This window comes from Neofelis nebulosa, chromosome 1, assembly GCF_028018385.1.
Source record: "Neofelis nebulosa isolate mNeoNeb1 chromosome 1, mNeoNeb1.pri, whole genome shotgun sequence".
NCBI classification, from domain to species: Eukaryota; Metazoa; Chordata; class Mammalia; order Carnivora; family Felidae; genus Neofelis; species Neofelis nebulosa.
In genome coordinates this window covers 229,295,735-229,316,983 of record NC_080782.1, presented here as the reverse complement: position 1 = coordinate 229,316,983, position 21,249 = coordinate 229,295,735, and the positions used below count along the sequence as shown (strand labels likewise).

Here is a 21,249-nt window from a genome sequence, read left to right as displayed (position 1 = left end):
TTCTAGTTTACCTTGTTTACAATAATATTTTGGATAGACTGGGAGTCATAGCCTGGTAAAGAGGTGGTTTTGTTGGTTTCTCTCCACCCACCTCTTGTGTTATTTGTGTGTACATGTCTCTTTCAGGGTAATTTGTTCTTTCTTCCGAGAAAAATGTTAGACAAAAGGTCAACCTGGTAAACCAAGATATGCAGTGATGGAGGATTCCACCTATCAGGTCCCAACTGATTGTTCTTGGGAATCCTTGCAGCGACAGCACTGGGCTTTTACCAGGTGTGAGAAACGACAGCATTTGCTCAGAAGAGGTAAAATCAGCCAACAGATGACCTTACCCTGCTACCAGGGCACCGTGTGAGCCTATGCCACCACACAACAGCGTGTGTAGGACGGTTCTTGGGCTGAGGATAAAAAACAACTTTGCCTGCATTAGATTTCATCCTTGGTGTTTGTGCTCATGAATGTCAACACTAAACATCTTAAATAGCAAAGAGTTTTTATCTCCCTCTAAGTGAGCTGCATTGACCAATTATGATGTTGTGTAAATCTACACACCTTGTTCTGAAGAAACCACTTTTAATAATGAAAAAATACTTTCATGCTTGTAATGATAATCAGTCATCACCATGGACAGAAAAGTATACAGAATATAAAATAATAACTATCAAGTGATACTTTTATTTGGAGGGTGGTATATAAACTAGAATCTTCTAGAATTTCTTTCTGCTCATTTTATATTTAAACAACTTTGAGATTAGTCTGTACATGTTGATCTGTTACCAGCCCTTTACACACCAGGATATATTGCGAGCACGTTCACCCTGTCTTTGAGAGAACATTTTACTGCACGGATGTACCATAATTTGCTTACCCAAATTCCTACTGTTGGATATTCAACTTGGGTTCAACATTTCCCTCTCATAGATAATTACACAAAAACATCCTTCTAAATGAGCATGCAGTTATCTGATTATTTCTTCAGGATAGACTTACACCCTGGCACTTGAAATTTAGTTTCTAGTAATTGGAAACCAGCGGGCCGGGCCCATTGTGGGTGCCTAAAAAATTCTACTGAATGAAGTGGGAATGAAGTGAGTTTAAAGAGAAGCACTTTTGAAAAGTTTTTGATGAATTGCCCTCGAGACAAGCTGACTCAAACTGTACTTTCATCAGACTATAAGAATGGTCATTAGCCTAACCCCTCATTGAGGTTGGGTTTTATCTTCTCAAAAAATCTTTAATTTCTAAATAAATATTGGACTTTGTTGCCTTAAATCTGAATTGGTTTGATTGCCAATAAAATTGTATATTTTTTCCCACATGCTCATAAGTATTCTTTTGCTATTATTTGTTCATGTCTTTTGGCCATTTGCAATTGGGATGTTCTTTTTCTTACTGGGTTATAAGAATGCATGCTGTATTAAAGTTTTATCCCTTTGTCTGTCACGTTATAAATATTTATCTGTGTAGGCAGTGGTTGAAATATGTTAGCTTTAACTGTGGCATTCTTTTTAAGTATAGTAGTTTAAAAATGAAGTCTAATTGATTAGCTTTCCCATTATGCATTTTTTAACATCTTAGATTTCAATCACAAAGAAATCATAATAATTCCAGTTCTAATTCTGATGTTTGACTTTGAAATTTTCTTCCCTACTCATGTAATTTCTAATTTTCTGAGCTCAAAACATGTCTTTTTCCCCTTTATACATCCTGAATGGCTTTATATAAACATCTTTTCCTATTTTTCCTAAACCAACAAAGTAGTTCATATTGTTTAGGAAAGAAGGAATGTAAGTGTGTATAAAATATAAATGTCTCAAGACTGCAAATAGGAGATAATGGAGAGCGTCTTCCACAGAACCTTAGGGATTGAACTGTGGGGGGCAAAAAGAAAAGGAAGGATTTCTGATAGAAAAAGAAGGGGAAAGAAATTCCACCTTGAGGTATTAGTATTTGTGGCTTCATAGCCAAAAGTAGAGAGGAAACGATTCAGGGCATTACTGAGCATGCCCAGGCTTCCCTGATAGTTACTTGGGCCACTGTTGGCTGCTCTAGCCTGGCCAGATGGTCCTGAAATAGACTTCCATTTCTTAAGAGAGAGAGAGAGAGAGAGAGAGAGAGAGAAATCTATGCATATGGACATATCAGCAAACATTAAAAGACAAGTAAGCAAGAGATATAACATAATAACATCAGAAGATATGACCAGAACTGTAAAAACTGTTCCCATGCGGTGATAGCGTTTACAGGTGTGTCCACAGAGGTTTTAATTCACAAAACAGATCTTTGGAACTTGTGGAGAGGACATCCAATTAGCTCAAGGCTCTGCTCCACAACTGATGACACAACCTGGAGTTTGTCCTAGCCTTGGACACCGGCCTGGCCTTTTGGAAATAGCATCCAAATTGGATGGCTGTAATGTTGCTGGTCCATTGGCATGCTTCCATCAGGTGTCCGCTATGTGCCAAGCACTGAGCACGGCAGGCATAATGAAGAACAAATACAGTTTTGGGACTCGAAATACTCACCACCTGGTAGTGCAGTATGGAGTCTTTTGACCAGCAATAATTTTAACAAAATCATTTTTGAAACGGAGGGCTCTCTTCGACTAATTTTTATTTCATGGAACTCATGTTTGAAAACGTTGTTTTAGGAAACAAATCACTTTAAGTAATAATACATTTTTCATTCTAACTCAAAACCAGGACCATAATGAGGGCAGGATGCCCAAGACTTTTTGTCCCAGGTCATGAATGCTTAGAGGTCACTAAGTTTAAAATAATAATTTAAGAAGCTCAGTATCTAGTGAGCAAGAATGAAAAGCTAAAATAGAAAGCTACCAGATGGTGCACACTGGTAATAACACCCATCTGTGAGCCGCAACATGAATTAAAAAGTTGATTTTAGGGTTTGTCGCACGCTGTTGGCCACAGGTGCCAGAATTACTAGTTATGGCTTCAACTACCAACCAGGGCTCTGGATCAGCATAATTGAACCAATCTTACCACACCAAGTTGACATTTTCCAGCTACCACAAAGAAACTAGGCAGTTTAGTTAGGCGGCTCAGCCATATCAGAGCCAACGTAGGCGTTTTGTTTGATTTTCGAAGTATTGAAAAGAACTCGTGGGCTCAGGCCATGCTTCTATAGCTTCTCTTGCTTCTCCTGAACTTAGTTCTCACCATATCATTAATCTATCAAAAGTATTCATTTATTAGTCTCCCCCCACCTCCTACTCCATTTGGTACTAACTAGTCCTGGCATATTAAAAAGTGTGCACAGCTGCTCCATAAATATTGGCCCAAATTGCTACTGATCCTGTTACTACTTGTGTGAACTCTCACTATTCACTGAACTAATCCAACTTCTCATTTTGCAGAGAGGGAAACTGGGTCTCAGAGAGGTTAGATGACTTGTATGTATCAGAACCCAGGTCTCTCGGATTGATGGCTTCCTTACAACCCAGGACCTGATGCTGTCGCTTAAGCAAGCTGTCTGCCTGTGAATAAAGGCTAGAAAATTGCTATCAGTGACCATGATTTGGGCGGACAGACAAGTGAGTGATGGTGGATAGTGGGTTGGCAAACAACCAGTTCCCATATCAACAATTAAGTTAAAAATTGAAGATGCTAATGCTACAATTCTATCCATATGCCTATTGCATCACAAAACAAAACATCGAACTCTTAAAAATGGAGTTATAGTGAAGTAGTAAGTAGGTTGCGGGTCATGGAGTCTGAAAGATAATTACAAATATTGCAAATCTCGTACCTCTTGCCTTCAGGATAAGAGCAAAGCTTCATGGGTCATATAAGGGATTAATACCTCTGAAATGCTTGGGTTGAATAATAGAAAACAGAAACAAAACAATGACAGCAACTGCTTTTTTCCTAGGGTCAAAATAAAACCAACTGAAGAAAATTGCAGCTCTAAGCCATAAATTAGGAAAAATAAATACAAAAGACTCTAACCATCTTTTCCATTAAAGTTTGGATTTTAAGTATTTTAATTAGTTTAAATGGGAATGGTGTTTTATAATGGTGAAAAATGCAGTGAAGAAGGACAAACGCTTCGTTACTTTGGAAAGAATGCCAAAATCTTTGTCAGCTTAAAACCACAACTTAGAACCATCATGAATAATATGATCTAAATGGCCAGTAAAACAGAAAGCCTCATTTGTCTTCACAAAAGACATTTTCATAGCCTCTGGCAAGGAAGAAAACAGCACCCTCCATTCTCCCTCTCTCCACGCGTGGTCATTTGTTTTTGGGGGGAGGGGGTAATCACTACATTGATATTTTTGGCACCCTTTTATTATAAGGGATATATTTCCTTTGGCAGTGGAGATAACGGACAACACAAATACTCCTTAAGAAAGACGATATTGAAGGACTATAGGTAAGCCACTTGAAGGAAGCTTCAGGATAGTAATTTCTCTTGCTACTAAAGGTTGAAACCTACCCAAGTATAGAAAATCAGATCAAACACATTGATTGGATATCTGGTGACTGAACCCACTCTAGCAAGCAAGCAGGCAAGCACGATTTAGTTAAATCTCTGCTTTGGAAAGTCCCTACACTCACAGTTCTGTGAGGGGGAAAGTATCATACTCCATATGGTCTGTACTAATGTTCGCTCTACAGATGTCCTCAAAATCTGGTAAGAGAGAAGTTAAAACATTTCCCACCTTTACCCTGGACCCCAATTCAAGAAATGGGCCTCCTGTAATGGATAAACGTAGAGAGACAACCGCGATGCAGATGTACAGGGAAGGGACTGAAGAAGGAACAAATTCTTTGGCCATGTTCCCAGTGGCATGAGAACTTCCACTTATGCAGATCCTCCCCCCACTCAGAAACAGTTGGTAGGTAGGCTGTAGTGTTGTGGAAGGTGCTAAAGAAGAGACATGATGACAGAATTCTACTCCAGGCACCAACGCCTCACCTGAGCTTGCATGGCAGGGACACTCATGCATTCAAAGGCACCCACTTGTGCCTTTTGGAGAATCTTGAAGAGCAAAGGGAAAGCCTCCAAGTATCCAAATAGCCTTAGAGACATGCTGCATGCTGGCTAGGGAATCAATAGTCTTTAAACAAGGTATGTTTCTACTCCTCTACCCTCTTTTCAAAACCAGCCAGAATGAAAGCACTGTCAGGCAGAGGCCTCTCAACTGATATCTGCTCTAAATTCAGTTGTTTAGAATGGTTAAGGAGATGGGCAAGTTCATCTGGAAGAATCCATCATGAGCAATAGATGTGTTGTGCTTTCCTCCCCATCCTGATTACAAAGACAAGCTTCCTCTCAACTTGGCAAAGGTACAAAGCCTCCAAATGGAATAACATTCCTCTCTTTGGTTATATGCAAAAGAAAGTCAGGAAGCACATTCGGTTCTAGAGACATTTTATAAAAATGGCACAAGCTCAATGGCCAAGAGAGAACTTGTGATTCTATCTGTAACTCTCCAACAAGTTGCTCGTACATGTTCATATGCTCTGAGTTGGAAGGAGCCCTCTGAGAACACCAAGGTTATCAGTGGTCACCAAATCAACTCTCTCCTCAACCCATGAATATCCCCTCCTGTCTCTAGAAATGGTTGTCCAGCTTTCTCTGCAACACTTTGGTGCCTGGAGGATTCACCACCTCTGTCTCATGGTTTTTGAAGTTTTCACCATCCTGCTTAGTTTCCAGCTTGTCATCACAGGTGAATTCAACAGAGCGTTGCTGGTATGTCAGACAAGCACATTTAACTTCCCGTAGAAACATGATGATTTTCGCCCTTCACAGCAGAATCATAGGATATCCAAACATAGGCTCCTCACAGGAAGGGTCAGTCTGCACCTGCCCAGCAAGGACTGAGGTCCATTCTCTCATTTCTGTGCCACGTGGATTCCGAGGCAATCCTGACACTACGGTGAAATCCCCCTCCCTACTGGCTGTGGGGTTTGGAGCCAGTGTTACTTCCCTAATCTCCATATGCAGCATGTCTCAAATAAAAGCAATCAGATTCCAACACTCTAAAACATAGTTTTTAAAAAATAAAGTATGTAGCAGACTGAGCTGAAAGTCGCTTAGCTGGGGAGTAAAGTCCCAGAAACTGAGATTTTTAAAGTACCTTCTAAAAATACAGCTACGCGTGTCTAAACCCAGCACCTAGACTGGCCCACCACCACTTTTCAGAACACCCAGCTAAGCGCTCCAGATGGCGCACACGTGTTCCCGCAGCCCGGGCTGCTCACTGTGAGACTCACACGCACCCGCTCCGGAAGCACGCGCTAGCTGAGACTCCTTTACGTAACCTCTGCAGAAGGCTTTATGGTGCTGGAATCTTCTGTACTTCCATCACAAGAGTCGCCACTCAGAATGCTTCTCTTCTCCAAATACTTTCTTTTTTCCCAACAGTCAAATAAAAGTTCATTTTCCCCACGTAAGAGCTGAGCTATATGGGGGTCCGGGATGAGGGGGGCAGTTTTGCTCTAGGAGATTGTCCTGCTTACCCGGGTTCCTGCTATCTTATTTCTGTTGCCATGTTCTCGTCCACGTGGTCCCAGCCAGCTTGTCATGTGGTCTCTGAGTTTCAGCCTTGGGGGAAAGGAGAAATAGAGGGAGGCCTCCAGATGCTAGGCAGGAAAAGTTGCTCTGTGCCTTCACCGGGTCTTCATTTCCTGAAACTGATTTCGTTCTTTCCTTCGTCCTTCATGTCAACTGAACTGCTTAGTGCTCCCTGGTCTCTACATGCTGGATGCCAGAAGCACCTCTTTAGTTGTGATGACCAAGAACGTCTCCACACTTTGCCTAATTTCCCCTGGGGACATACTGCGCAAGGCTGAGAACCTTTGCTAGATCTCTTCATTAAACAATGCTTCCCCCCCCCCCCCCCCTCTGTAATCAATTCTTAAAGTCTTCCTTGAGGGTGTTAATGAGGCCATCACTAACCACCTGCCTGAAACAATGAATTTTGCACATTCTTTCTGTAGCTTTGGCCAACACGAATCGATAGTTTCAGGCTTTTATGCATCTACTACAGTGTAGGTGATGCAATTGGCAACACTGAAGGTCTTCCAATGGTCTGCTAAAACTGGATCAGCACCCGTTGCTCTACCCATCTCTGGGAACGTGGAGACACGGGGCCTTGAAACACTGGGGGTTTCGGGGCGCCTGGGTGGCGCAGTCGGTTAAGCGTCCGACTTCAGCCAGGTCACGATCTCGCGGTCTGTGAGTTCGAGCCCCGCGTCAGGCTCTGGGCTGATGGCTCGGAGCCTGGAGCCTGTTTCCGATTCTGTGTCTCCCTCTCTCTCTGCCCCTCCCCCGTTCATGCTCTGTCTCTCTCTGTCCCAAAAATAAATAAAAAATGTTACAAAAAAAAAAAAAAAAAAAAAAAAAAAAACACTGGGGGTTTCTTACTCGAGAGTTTGGAGGACGGAGGAGCTCATGGGGACACAGTGTAGAGAAAGAAGACTTCCAGTCTGTGCTGTACAAATCTGAGTGTTGGAGAAGGGCCGGGAACATTGCCCATAATCAGCTGCTCTCCAAGTCAAGTCATTTTCCCTCCAGGTACCATTTGACCTTGCAATGAAACTTTTGGAACCAATCTCCAAATGGTGCTACCCAAGCCATTTTAGTTGAGTGCAAGTACCCAAGAGGATGTTCTTGCCTATTGAGACTGGGAATACGCAGCCCTATTCAGTGAGCCAGGAAGAATGGTTTCAAAATGACACAATCGTGTACTCTTTCGCTGATATGAAGTCAGGATCTTGCCTTTCTGGAAGTCTAAAATATAAGTGTAGTTGGTGAGAGCTTGTTTTCCCCATAAAAGCCCAAAAGCATCAGTATTAAAACTTGTCCCTGAGGGCAGTCTTTTTTTTTTTTTTCCTGTGACAGCCCTCAGCTGTTTGCTCAATTATCTGCTGCCTCTTCATTGGCCAATGCAGCTTTGCCACCAATCTTCATCCCTTTTGAAAGTAAAGGAGTTGCTAAAACTGAGAAGCTCCCTTTGGCTGGCTCTGAGCTTCTCATCAGAAACCTGTGTGCTGTTGGTGGGAAGTTCGAACAAAGCACAGATGCTGAGGGCCTTTCTCCTAATGTGCTCCCGATGATAGATGCATGCCTGTTGACCAGCACAAGAGCGATACCTTCTCCGTTTTCACTGAAGTCTGACAACGCTGAGTGACAGAATATACAAATGTACAATGGTGGGGCCATGTAGAAAAATAGGACTCTGGCCCATTACCTGCAGCAAGCTGCCAAGGAGACCACTTTTATCTATGCTAACCGGCCAAGAAGCCAGTCTGCTATAAGATAGACTAGCCAGAAGCCAGATTGCTTTCCCTAGTAATGACCCAGGAAGATAACCAGCAACTCCTGTTAAAATCGGCCCCAAATGGCCAAGACTTGGTTAATAATTGACAGCTTCCCCTAATTTCTGTCCCTGTTTCCAACTCAGAACCAGAGAAGACTAAATATGCACCCTAGCCGATCGCATAGCTAGCCCACCCACAGCTTCCCCACACCAACAATCAGCCCACACCTGAAGCCTTCCCTTCTCACCATTTATGAAGCCTTCCCACTCCTCTGCCTGACTTAGGTCTCTGCCAAAATGCAAATGATGGCGGCTGACTCCTTTGCTCTAGCAAGCTCACAATAGATAGCCTTAGCATGTTCTCGTTTGGTTGGTCTTGGCTTCCACCACACACGGCTCTCCCTTAGCTTAAAATGAAGCAGCTTGCTTGAGTCAAGCATCGTGTTGCATGAAACAGGCTTACCTTTATCCATTAGAGTCATGAGAACATCCACAAGGGAAAGAGGGCTGACTGAAGAAACAGCAGATGAACAAACATCTCCAGTCTCACACTCTGGGCCTACACTGATGGGGTGGGTTCCCATGCGTGAGGATGCACATCATCTGCATTTCTATTTCTATTTCTCTTTTTTGCAAAGTGCATGTGTTAATTTCCTGAGGCTGCTATAACAAATTGCCACAAACTGGGTGGCTTAAAGTGACCAAAATATCTTCACTCATGGACTAGAGACCAGAAGTCCAAAATCAAGGTGTTGCAGGGCCACAGTCCCTCCTAAGGCTCTAGGGAAGAATTCATTTCTTGCCTCTTTCAGCTTCTGGTGACTCCAGACATTCCTTGACTTACGGCCACATCACTGACATCTATGCTTCCGTCTACACATGAACATTTACTCTGTGTGTGTGTTTTATCTGCTTTTGTCGGATTCATATGAGAACGTTTGTGTTTGGGCCTACCTGGATAATCCAAGGTAATCTCACGTGCAAATCCTTAACCTAATTATATCTTCAAAGACTCTTTTTCCAAATAAGGTAACATTTACCAGTTGATACGGGTGGCCATTATTCAATCCACTACAGCGTGTGTGACACAACTTTGGGACAAGCCTTTCTTGAGAATTATTGTCAGGAAATCTGTTATTATTCCCCTGCCAAAAACCTTTCCACGACTCCTTGTTGCTTTTTGAGAACATCCTTAGCGTAGTCTATAAGGCCCCCGTCTACCTCAGCCTCTGTCTCCTCTTTCCTTTGGACACATTATTTCACCTTCTTACATGAACAAAATATCTTCCCATCTCTGGGCATCAGCACTTTAATTTCCTGCACAAGAAACAAGCCCATCCTATTCCCACCTCACCTGGCCAACTTCTGCTCATACTGCCCTGCTCAGTTGAAGTTCATTCATCTTGAAAATATTCACCAAATCCCTGCTGGTTAGGTGCCAGGACATAGTAGTGAATTGGGAGACAGAGTACCTGCTGGCATGGAATGTATCCTCTAGTAGAGGAAACAGGCCTTAAAAAATAACAACGAAAAAGGACAAGCGCTGGTTTTATAAGTACTTTGCCAAGAATTGAAAGGATGATGTGACAGTGAGTGGCTGAGTGAGTGTTGTCTCTACACTGGTGGTCAGAGAAGGTGTCTTGGGAGTAAAGGACACCAAAGGTGAGCTCTGAACACAAGAAAGAGCCAGCCATGTGTAGATTAGAGGAAAGAAAGCAAGGCAGGGGCAAGATCAAGTCAGGACTGGGAAGAAAGGAGGGGTTTGGATTGTACATTATCCAATATAGGGGGTTATAGAAGGGTTTTAGGCAAAGGCATTGGTGTGATCTAATTTGTATCTAAAAGGTCACCTTGGCTGCTGTGTAGGGGAAGGGTTTCAGAGGGACGAAACTAGGTGAGAAAGGATGGTGGTTTGGACCAGGTGGAGGTAATAGAAATGGACAGAAGAGAATGACTTGGGGTCTGATGTGAAGACTGAGTCCACAAAAAGACAGGCTGGATAGGGTGCAGGTGGACAGGAAAATCTCTGCCTACACGATCTATGACAGGTGTACTGCTGAGTCCTACTGAGGGGTCTGCACATGTAGTGGCACATGAGCAGGAGAGACTGAGACAAAGGGCAGGAGAGACTGAGACTTTACCAAGCTTATGGTCTCCCTGAAGGATAGAGGACAGACTTTGCAGCTCTTTACAAATCCTTGTCCTTCCTTTGACCCTACTCAATTGCAATCACTGGAAGTGGGACCTGGGGCATTTAAAAATATCCCTTGGTGATCCTGATGATGTGGGTCCATAGACCAGAAAACTTTTGCCATTCTCTGGTGTACAGATCAGAAAATTACCAAAGGAAACCCAGAGGCTCACAGTTCGAAGTAATCGTGCAATGTGGCATTTGGAAAGAAGGATTAAACCAACAGAATGAGGAGATGAATTAGCAAGACAAATCGGTCTTGAAAAAACAAATATCTGTCCTGCTTTAGATTTGGTCCCAATTCAAACGTTCAAATACAATAAACTATCATCCTGAGACCAAGATGAAAGCACACTTTGGAACAAGAATAAAAGTTCACATTTATTAGCAACTCATGACCACCTGGTTTTCATTAACTACAAAATAGAAAGGATCTGAAAGATAGATAAGAAACTGATAAATTACTCAAGAACTGAAAGCTAGAAAATGGGTATGAATTCCTCCTAGAGAAAAGGAAACAAAAGAAGCCAAGAAAAAAAAAGAGCATAGAAGTATAAACTGAAATTAAATTTGATAGCTCTCTCCTTGGGAAAGGCTCTTTTATGCCTGACTTTATCTCAGCCATTCAGAAACAAGGGTAAATGTATATCTTTGGTCCAGTGGCCTAGCACAGATCCGAGTGGTTCAGGGTCAGGAGGTCTGGAAGGGGCTCACTGGGAAAGGTGAAGGTATGGAGCTTGTGGGCAGCACAAAGTGATGACAGTTGAGAAAGCCAGGTGTGTCATTCACAAAGGTTAAGATTTTATTTTGAATTGTCCTGTGCCCCCTTAATGGGATTAGGATTAGCACAGTTTGGATGACAGTGGGTCCACTCTTCTTTCATCAAAACAAAGTCTCAGGCTCTGTGCTGTCCAATAGCATGGGCCATTTTGCTTAGGAAAGTTCTCTAGTACCTTGTGCTGATGTGGTCCATGGACCAGCAGCCTCAGCGTCGTCTGGGATCTTGTAGAATCTCCAGCTCCGCCCTAGCCCTACTGGATCAGAATGTCCATTTTACCAATGTTCCTGGTGATTGGTATTCACATTAAAGCTTAAGAAGAACTGCTCTGGAGCTGTGGAGGGGCACCCTTCAATCAGTGGCTCTGACTTGAGTAAGGAAGCATGTGAAAAAACAACAGGTTCCTGGGCCCGTCTCCAGAGATTCCAATCTCACTGGCCAGGCATCTATATCTTGACCAAGCGCCTCAGCTGATTGTGATTCTAACACCCAAGGAATAACTTAAGACACAGAGCCATAGATGGTAATAAATAGGAGTTAGTAACCACAGAAAGGATTAAATAACAGACAGAGCCTAACACCTTACTGAGAGCAATACTTTACGGTAGTGTTTCTTGACTTCCCTAATGATAAAAATAACTTGAAAGTTATTGGTAAACATTAAACTTCCCAAATCCCTTCCCCAGATGTTTTGATGCAATGGGTCTGGGAATTTATATTTTTAATAGGTATCCTGGGTGGTTCTTATAACTAGAGAGGTTTAGAACTGCTTTACTGGAAGGTACACAGCTCAAGAAAAATATCCATGGTACAGTTAAGAAGGGAACTGTGCAAGGGGAGTCTGTCCTATCTAGCTTATCACTTGATCAGTTAGAGCAGAAGGACCAGGTTCTTGGTGGGGGGAGGGACTTACATACAAAGGAAGTTTCCAGAAAGTCACCTACCCTCATCTAGATGTTATGTAAAATGGACATCAAGCCTGATTGAGAATAGAGATTGTCCATCAGGAAGGGGTATCTGCATTTGAAGAGAAATCATTAGAGACTCATCCTGAGAAAGGACATCCAAACCTGATTCCACATTGAGTGAATGAGTTTTGGGGGTCATTGCTTTTGTGTCTTGAGGTAAAGACAAGACTTGAGAAGATAATTCTCCAACCAAAATCATCTTTGAGCCTGCACAGTCATCTCAAAGAGGGAAAAATAAAAATTCAATAGGAAAACCAAGGGGAAAAATACCCCCTGACTGTAGGACCAGGAATAAACATCCCAACCCTGGTGTAGAAGAAAATAATCAGAAGGTCATGATAAATGACAAGCTGAAGTTACATGGTTATAAAGGGATTGAGTGGTATTCAAGAATAGTGATGAAAATCTACTTCTGAGCAAAGTATCATTGGGATAGCATTTAATTTAGAGGTTTTGCCTTCAAGGAATAGGAAAAATCACAAGGGTTGATGAAACTCAGCTACTTTAGGGAAGAAACAGGTAACACAAATGTGTATGTTTGGCAGAGCACAAAAAATCAGGAATTGAATTAGCCATACCCTACCTGAAACCTTCAAATTTATATGTTTTTTCTTAATTTTTTATTTTGAGAGAGAGAGAGAGAGCGCGCGCACAAGAGTGGGGGAGAAGGGCAGAGAAAGAAAAAGAATCTTAAGCAGGCTCCATGCTTAGCATGCAGCCCGATGCGGGGCTCAATCTCACAACCATGAGATCGTGACCCGAGCCAAAATCAAGACTTGGACACTCAACTGACTGGGCCACCCAGGCACACCTAAATTCATATTTTTTAATACATAATTCTGCTGCTGGCTTGGTGACCCCATAATATAAATTAAAATAGATCTTTAGAATGCAAAAGTAATGATAGAGTAATTATTCTATAGTCTGAAGAAGTAAAACTTTGAAAACATTTTGTGACTGTTTTTTCCATCATAAATAATTATTATGGAGATAGTATAAAGTGTTCTGTACCTAAAATAATAGTACCACCTAAAGGAGGGAATTAAAATGGTAGCAGAAGTTCCCTAGATGTAGGGAGAGCTGTCGGATAATAAAGGCTGAACAGGTTCTTAAGGAAGCTTCCATTTCCTTCCAAGGAGAAACATAAAAGTATGGCAGCCAATCATGTTTTTCCACAATGGTCTAGCTTTTGTTCTAACTATGAGCAGGCTTTAGAATTGGTGACTTCTTGGAGTATCACGGAAGTACCTACCCTGAAGAAAAAAAAAAGGTCTTAGTAAGAATCCCCCACTGGTGCCACACAAGCAATGCCTCTTTTCTAAAAGTGCTCTGAAGAGTGTCACCAGGAAGATCCACTGGAAAAATTAAATTAAGTGCTGCATATAAATTAGTTTTCTGTGAATCAGTTATGCCTATGGGTTTCTAGGGTACTCTTTGAAGACAGCAGCATGAAAGAACCCAGGAAACAGGGATGAAATACATTCTTTCCTTTTTAAAATAACTCAGTACATGAACCAGACAACACCCACATTAGGACCGCTTTTATAGTCTTAGCTTTCCTGACTGTTCCACTGCTCCAGGGAAAACAGCAAGTCAGGTTATTTCTTCTAAAGATTAAATAGGATTTAAAAAAATGTAAGCCCAGAGACAAAATTTCACAGGCTTAATGTACATCAGAGTTAAATTTCTAGATACTACTTCCTCGGATCAATTATACATTCCACACTTCTCCAGGGTCACCCCCCACTTGAATCCATGCTGAGAAAACAACTGTGTTTTTAGCTGGATGGCAACTCCCCGAACATTACCTTGCAATACAACCAGAAAGAAGACATGTTTCTGAGTTGCTTATATTGTTGAAAAAATGAGAGTTTGCCTCAAGTAGATAAACCCTGCTATTCTATCAGCAATCTCTTAGGTAACACACTTGTCACACGCAGCTAATGATGTGACATCTTAAAGTCTTGAGGGAAAATCACAGGTTGTCCAAGAGACACAGGTGACCTGTTTGAACGGACAAGGCAGTGAGGTGAACACCTGAAAATGGCTGAACCAATGTGAATTGGGCATTCCTGGTGAATTTCCAGCTGTTGCCAGATCTACACTTTTAGCAGCTCAGATGGGTCTTCAAGTTTCAGCTGAAACGGTGTGCAAGTCGGGGCACCTGGGGGGCTCAGTCGGTTGAGCATCTTATTCTTGATTTTGGCTCAGGTCATGATCTCACAGTTCATGGGTTCAAGCCCCATGTTGGGCTCCACACTGGCAGTGCAGAGCCTGCTTAGGATTCTCCCTCTCTCCCTCGCTCTCTGCCCCTCCCCCACTCACATAGCTCTCTCTTTCAAAATAAATAAATAAACTTAAAAAAAAAAAGAAAGAAATGGGTGTGCAAGCAGACAAGGTATTTGCCATCATTTTTGCGACCCATTATGCTGATCAGTGGATTTCTGGCTGCATGATCTGGGCTGCTCACAGATCACAAAGGATGCTGTGTGTAGGGAAGAATAAGGAAATGGAAATTTGGGAAGGGCAGCCATGGATATAATTTTTAAAACAAAATTTCCAGTTTCTTACTCCATGAAAACCCAAGGCATACTATTATCTAGGAACTGATCTGATGAGCATGATGTAATCACTTCTGCCTTATAGTTAGTTTGTTGTTGTTGTTGTTGTTGTTGTTAAGGATAGAGTTATACCAATACAAACAGAAACTTTGCAGGAAAGTATGCCCAGGCATATATGGGAATGTTAAGTTATGAACGACAAAGTTTTCCTGGATCAGACAAACTTCCAAACAATGTTTTCTTTCCAAATTATTTCACATTCATGCGATGACATGGAAACATTTTAAGGGTGAGTTCATTCTTATGGGCAATCCTCCACCTCTTACTCTGAAAACTTGAGATTTCCTTCTGTCGCTTTGGCCAAAAAATGTAATATTTATTATATCGTTTCTCATGTTTCCTTGTTACTTGACTTTCTTTTTAATGAGAGGCATCCTCCCCACCAACTGCCTAATAAAATCTTTGGTTGTACAGTTTAATTTTAAAGCACTCTATTCATGAGCCATTTATCTATTTTCCCTTCTATTCCAAATGACAGACATTAAATTACATCTCTGGCTAGATGTGATTAATCTTCTGTTCCAAAGTGCAGAAAAGAAAAGGTTAGAAACATTTAAAGCCTCTTTTCTTTTCTTATTAGGAGAAAGCAGACTATGGGTTGAAAATTTGATTTATTTCCCTTAAAGCTATTTGAAGATCACCTTTAAAACAAGGGGTCAAATGTGGCTTGAAATGAATTCCCTGTGCAGTACTTATGTAAGTCCCTCAGTTATAGTATTTCAAGGCTAATAAATATTGTAGTCATAGGAAGACAGCCTCTAATATGACAGTCTATAAGATTTTGGAGGGATTGTGGTCTTCCAGTGAAAAGGGTCTGGTTAGAAGGGAGACATTATCTTTGACTTGTGGGGAAGGTGTCTGAAATCAGATGATATTCTATTTGCATTTGGCCCTCAGCCATCAAACAAATGAGTCATTACTGCAATCTTCAAGGTAGTTACCTCTAGTAAAGTAACTCACTAAATGACTTCTGTAGATAACTTCTTTATGTGGATGGACTTATCTTCAAATATTTACCCAATAAACTGAAATACTGAATAAGATAAACTGGTATTTTAACTTTAAACTTTTAAATTTACATTTTAACTTTAAATTTTAACTTTTAAATTTAAATTTAAACTGTTGAATTTAAACTTTAAAAAATTTTTATGGTGAATTTGGCCCTTTATTTCCAAAACAAACAAACAAACAAAAAAAGAGTGTCAAGTCATATTTAAAGACATTCGATTTCACAGAGAGGATTTTTTTTTCCTTTCTGAAAATATTAGCAGGAATATATTTAAATAATTGTTTTAAAAAACCTGTTCTCCTCAACCTTCCTGGCACATCATGTACCTGACAAAAATTAAAGACACCTAAAATATCATTTAGGCTGAGAGAGACAATATTGAACATGATGGTCTCCTAGCAACTATAGGATTTTAAGTGATGTATATTGGCCCCACTTAGGGAGAAAAGCATGTCCATACATGCCAAATATAAATATTAAATGCATAATTTCCCCTTGTTATTTGAAAATAATGTATCAAAATGTTTTAAGTGGATTTATTATTTTTATAGAGATGACATGCACCCATTGTAAAAGTCCAAACAGTGCAAAAAAGTCAAAAGAAAGTGATAAATCTCAAATTAGGAGTTGGGCATAGCTATGCCATGCTGGGTAACACCAGAATTTTCCATGTCCTTCCCTGGCAACCACTTTTATTTTTATTTATTTATTTTTTAAGTTTATTTATTTATTTTGAGAAAGAGGAAGAGAGAGCAGGGGAGGGGCAGAGAGAGAGAGAGGGACAGAGAGAATCCCAAGCAGGCTCCGCACTGTCAGCACAGAGGCCAACCCGGGGCTCAAATCCATGAACTGTGAGATCATGACCTGAGCCAAAACCAAGAGTCAGATGCTTAACAATGGTGCCCCATTGACAAACATTTTTAAGTTTATAAGCTAGACTTGTTCCTCTTTCTTTGTTTGGATACAGCTGAAGATTTACTGATTTTTTTTTCATTTTTCTTTTAATTGTTTAAATTACTTTTTGTTAATCTTGTTACGAATATAGTATAAGACATTTTGTGATTCTGATTCATTCCTTCATCTTTTCTCCCACCACAAAGATTTGTTGATACATGTTACTTTTTTTAATGTTTGTTTATTTATTTATTTTGAGAGAGAGAGAGGGCAGGAGCAGGGGAGGGGCATGGAGAGAGAGAGAGAGAGAGAGAGAGAGAGAGAGAGAGAGAGAGAGAGAGAGAGAATCCCAAGCAGGCTTGAACTCACAAAATGTGGGGTCATGACCTGAGCTGAAACTAAGAGTTGGACACTTCACTGACTGAGATACCCAGACACCCCATACGTGTTATTTTTTAAGAAGGAATTTGGCTTTTGATTCTCAGAGTCATTGTCCAATCCTCACCTATAATATTTTTATTTCTACAAATCTCTTCCCACCTTGATTGCTATTTTGTCCCAAACCTTTTTATTTCTATTTATGAAGGGAAATTAAGAGAAACTGCACAAACAGGCTATCACCGCCATACAATTAATAAGGACACATTTATTTGGAATGTACTATAAAATAGTGTTTCATGAAAAACGTTTATGGGTAAAAAAAGTGGAATATAAAACAAGAGCATAGTGTGCATGTGTATGCAAATAAATGTTGCATAAGGATATTTCTAAACAGATTTTAACACTTTTTTTTCTGCTAGGTAAAAGGATTGCATTTTATAAACGCGTTTTTCTACATTTTCAATTTTCTGTACTATATGAGCATTGATTTTGAAACGTAAAAATGCTCTAAAATGTAGATTTCTTAGAATGAATGCAAACAGTAAAGAAAAGATAAAGTAAAAAATGTCTCTTCCCCATTTCCCCTCTTAGTTCAGCACCAAGAAGATAATCACTGATAATTTCTTGGGAGACTGTCATAAAATATCAGTGCATGTATAAACACACACAAAGATACATATGTGAAAGTAAATGTGTGTGTGTTCCTTTGTATTAAAATGCAATTGAATATATAATTTTGATATCATGATTTTTCCCCCCACTTCACAATACATATTGAACAACTTTCCATTGAGGTTGACCTAATTTTTATTAGTGACAATGTACTATTACATTAAATGGATATATCTTAATTATTTAGCCAGAACTCTGTTTTTAGCTTTTGCTTTTTTTTCAAGATTAAAAAATTTTTTTTTAAATTTTCTTTTTTTTTTCAATATATGAAGTTTATTGTCAAATTGGTTTCCATACAACACCCAGTGCTCATTCCAAAAGGTGCCCTCCTCAATACCCATCACCCACCCTCCCCTCCCTCCCACCCCCATCAACCCTCAGTTTGTTCTCAGTTTTTAAGAGTCTCTTATGCTTTGGCTCTCTTCCACTCTAACGTCTTTTTTTTTTTTTTCCTTCCCCTCCCCCATGGGTTTCTGTTAAGTTTCTCAGGATCCACATAAGAGTGAAAACATATGGTATCTGTCTTTCTCTGTATGGCTTATTTCACTTAGCATCACACTCTCCAGTTCCATCCATGTTGCTACAAAGGGCCATATTTCGTTCTTTCTCATTGCCACGTAGTACTCCATTGTGTATATAAATCACAATTTCTTGATCCATTCATCAGTTGATGGACATTTAGGCTCTTTCCATAATTTGGCTATTGTTGAGAGTGCTGCTATAAACATTGGGGTACAAGTGCCCCTATGCATCAGTACTCCTGTATCCCTTGGGTAAATTCCTAGCAGTGCTATTGCTGGGTCATAGGGTAGGTCTATTTTTAATTTTCTGAGGAACCTCCACACTTCTTTCCAGAGCGGCTGCACCAATTTGCATTCCCACCAACAGTGCAAGAGGGTTCCCATTTCTCCACATCCTCTCCAGCATCTATAGTCTTCTGATTTGTTCATTTTGGCCACTCTGACTGGCGTGAGATGATATCTGAGTGTGGTTTTGATTTGTATTTCCCTGATGAGGAGCAACGTTGAGCATCTCTTCATGTGCCTGTTGGTCATCCGGATGTCTTCTTTAGAGAAGTGTCTATTCACGTTTTCTGCCCATTTCTTCACTGGGTTATTTGTTTTTTGGGTGTGGAGTTTGGTGAGCTCTTTATAGATTTTGGATACTAGCCCTTTGTCCGATATGTCATTTGCAAATATCTTTTCCCATTCCATTGGTTGCCTTTTAGTTTTGTTGGTTGTTTCCTTTGCTGTGCAGAAGCTTTTTATCTTCATAAGGTCCCAGGAGTTCATTTTTGCTTTTAATTCCCTTGCCTTTGGGGATGTGTCAAGTAAGAAATTGCTACGGCTGAGGTCAGAGAGGTTTTTTCCTGCTTTCTCCTCTAGGGTTTTGATGGTTTCCTGTCTCACATTCAGGTCCTTTATCTATTTTGAGTTTATTTTTGTGAATGGTGTGAGAAAGTGGTCTAGTTTCAATCTTCTGCATGTTGCTGTCCAGTTCTCCCAGCACCATTTGTTAAAGAGACTGTCTTTTTTCCATTGGATATTCTTTCCTGCTTTGTCAAAGATTAGTTGGCCATTTAAATTTTTTTTTGATGTTTATTTATTTTTGAGAGAGGGAGACAGAGTGCAAGCAGGAGAGGGACAAAGAGAGAGGAAGACACAGAATCGGAAGCAGGCTCCAGGCTCTGAGCTGTCAGCACAGAGCCCGACGCGGGGCTTGAACTCACAAACCACAAGATCATGACCTGAGCTGAAGCCAGATGCTTAACTGACTGAGCCACCCAGGCACCCCTCTCAAGATTTCTGTGGTTACAACCTACAATAAACTTTATATATATACTTTAGTAATAAGACAGATGCGCTTTTAAAATTTTTATAAATTAGTGTTGCTTGGCACTATCCACATTCTCATCAACTTTGTATGTGAGTGAGTTTCTTCCTGCTTTCAGGAAACAAACTTGGCAGGAAGAAAAAAAAAAAAAAAACAACACCACATTGTTTACCTGTTGAGTAAAAATGGGATTTCACTGTTGTGTTAATTTACATTTTTTACTACTTCTTGAATTGAACAAATTGAAAACTTTCCCCGTGGCAGTTGGGCTTTCTCTTGTATGAACTGACTGTTCGTATCCATCCATTTTTCTGTCGTTTGTCCTTTTCTTTATTGATCAGCACATATTCTTTGTATGTTACAAAATGTAGTCCTTTAGGGGCGCCTGGGTGGCGCAGTCGGTTAAGCGTCCAACTTCAGCCAGGTCACGATCTCGCGGTCCGTGAGTTTGAGCCCCGCGTCAGGCTCTGGGCTGATGGCTCCGAGCCTGGAGCCTGTTTCCGATTCTGTGTCTCCCTCTCTCTCTGCCCCTCCCCCATTCATGCTCTGTCTCTCTCTGTCTCAAAAATAAAAAATAAAAAAAAAAAGTTGAAAAAAAAAAAAAGCTTCAGTTTAAAAAAACAAACAAACAAACAAAAAAAACCAAAATGTAGTCCTTTATAAGACACGTTTTACAAATAGTATTTGTTTCCTAGCTTGAAATTTGCATAATGTTTTGCCATACAGAATTAATTGTTTTGCATTCTGATTAGCCAAACTTGCCTTGTAAGTGTTCTGGGAATTAATTATTATCAGGGAACTATTCAATACGATATTTAAACAAAAGGTCACAAAGTGTGTTCAAGGAATGTTCTCATTAGATGGGTGACATTAAAGGTTCTGGAAATGACCAATAATGACTCTGATAGACTGTAGAGTTCTGTCTCAAAAAATTAGTATAAAATGTAGAATTTTATATATTTTTTTTAAAAATCATAAAAATGTTTACAAAAAATAAACTAGATTATGTACATAATTTTCAAGTTACCATTTCCTTGTAAGAGAACAAGTCATAGTTGCTTTATCCCAATTATAACATTACTTTCATAAAACAAAATTATATAAATCCAGGTTTATAAATAGAGGATTTTTCCCCTTCTGTCTGAATAACAATGAACTGTGGGACTGCTAACGGGTATGGGTTTATTTCTGGGGTGATGAAAAACTTCTAAACTTGATTGTGGTGATGCTTGCACAATGCTATGAATATATTAAAAACCGGTGAATTGTATACTTTAAGTAGGTGAGTTGTGCAGTGAGTGAATCATATCTCAATAAGATGCTATAAAGACATAAATTGTTGTATGTTTTGAGTACAGCTGTGTGCAAAATAAATTACTGTGATTTGTCACCACATTGCCCATAGCATCTTCCGCACCCACTAGGAAAGAGTTTCATTAGGAAGGAGGTTTTCAGTGGGCTCATCTTTGGAGACTCCCTTCTCTGTTTATTCTCTTCTGTCTTCTTCCCTTCTCAGATTCTCTTGGTTGGGGTAAGATGGAGGGGGACTTTCCAACCTTCTCTTCCACGCTTCTGTTATTCTTCTGATCCCTGGGATTATGCCAATTTA

The 21,249-nt window shown here is 40.4% G+C and overlaps 1 protein-coding gene across 6 annotated transcripts in view; it reads right to left on the bottom strand.

The window, feature by feature from the left end:
• DCLK1 (doublecortin like kinase 1) overlaps nucleotides 1-21,249 on the bottom strand; it is a 348,909-nt gene that overhangs the window by 99,316 nt on the left and 228,344 nt on the right. The window lies entirely within an intron of this gene.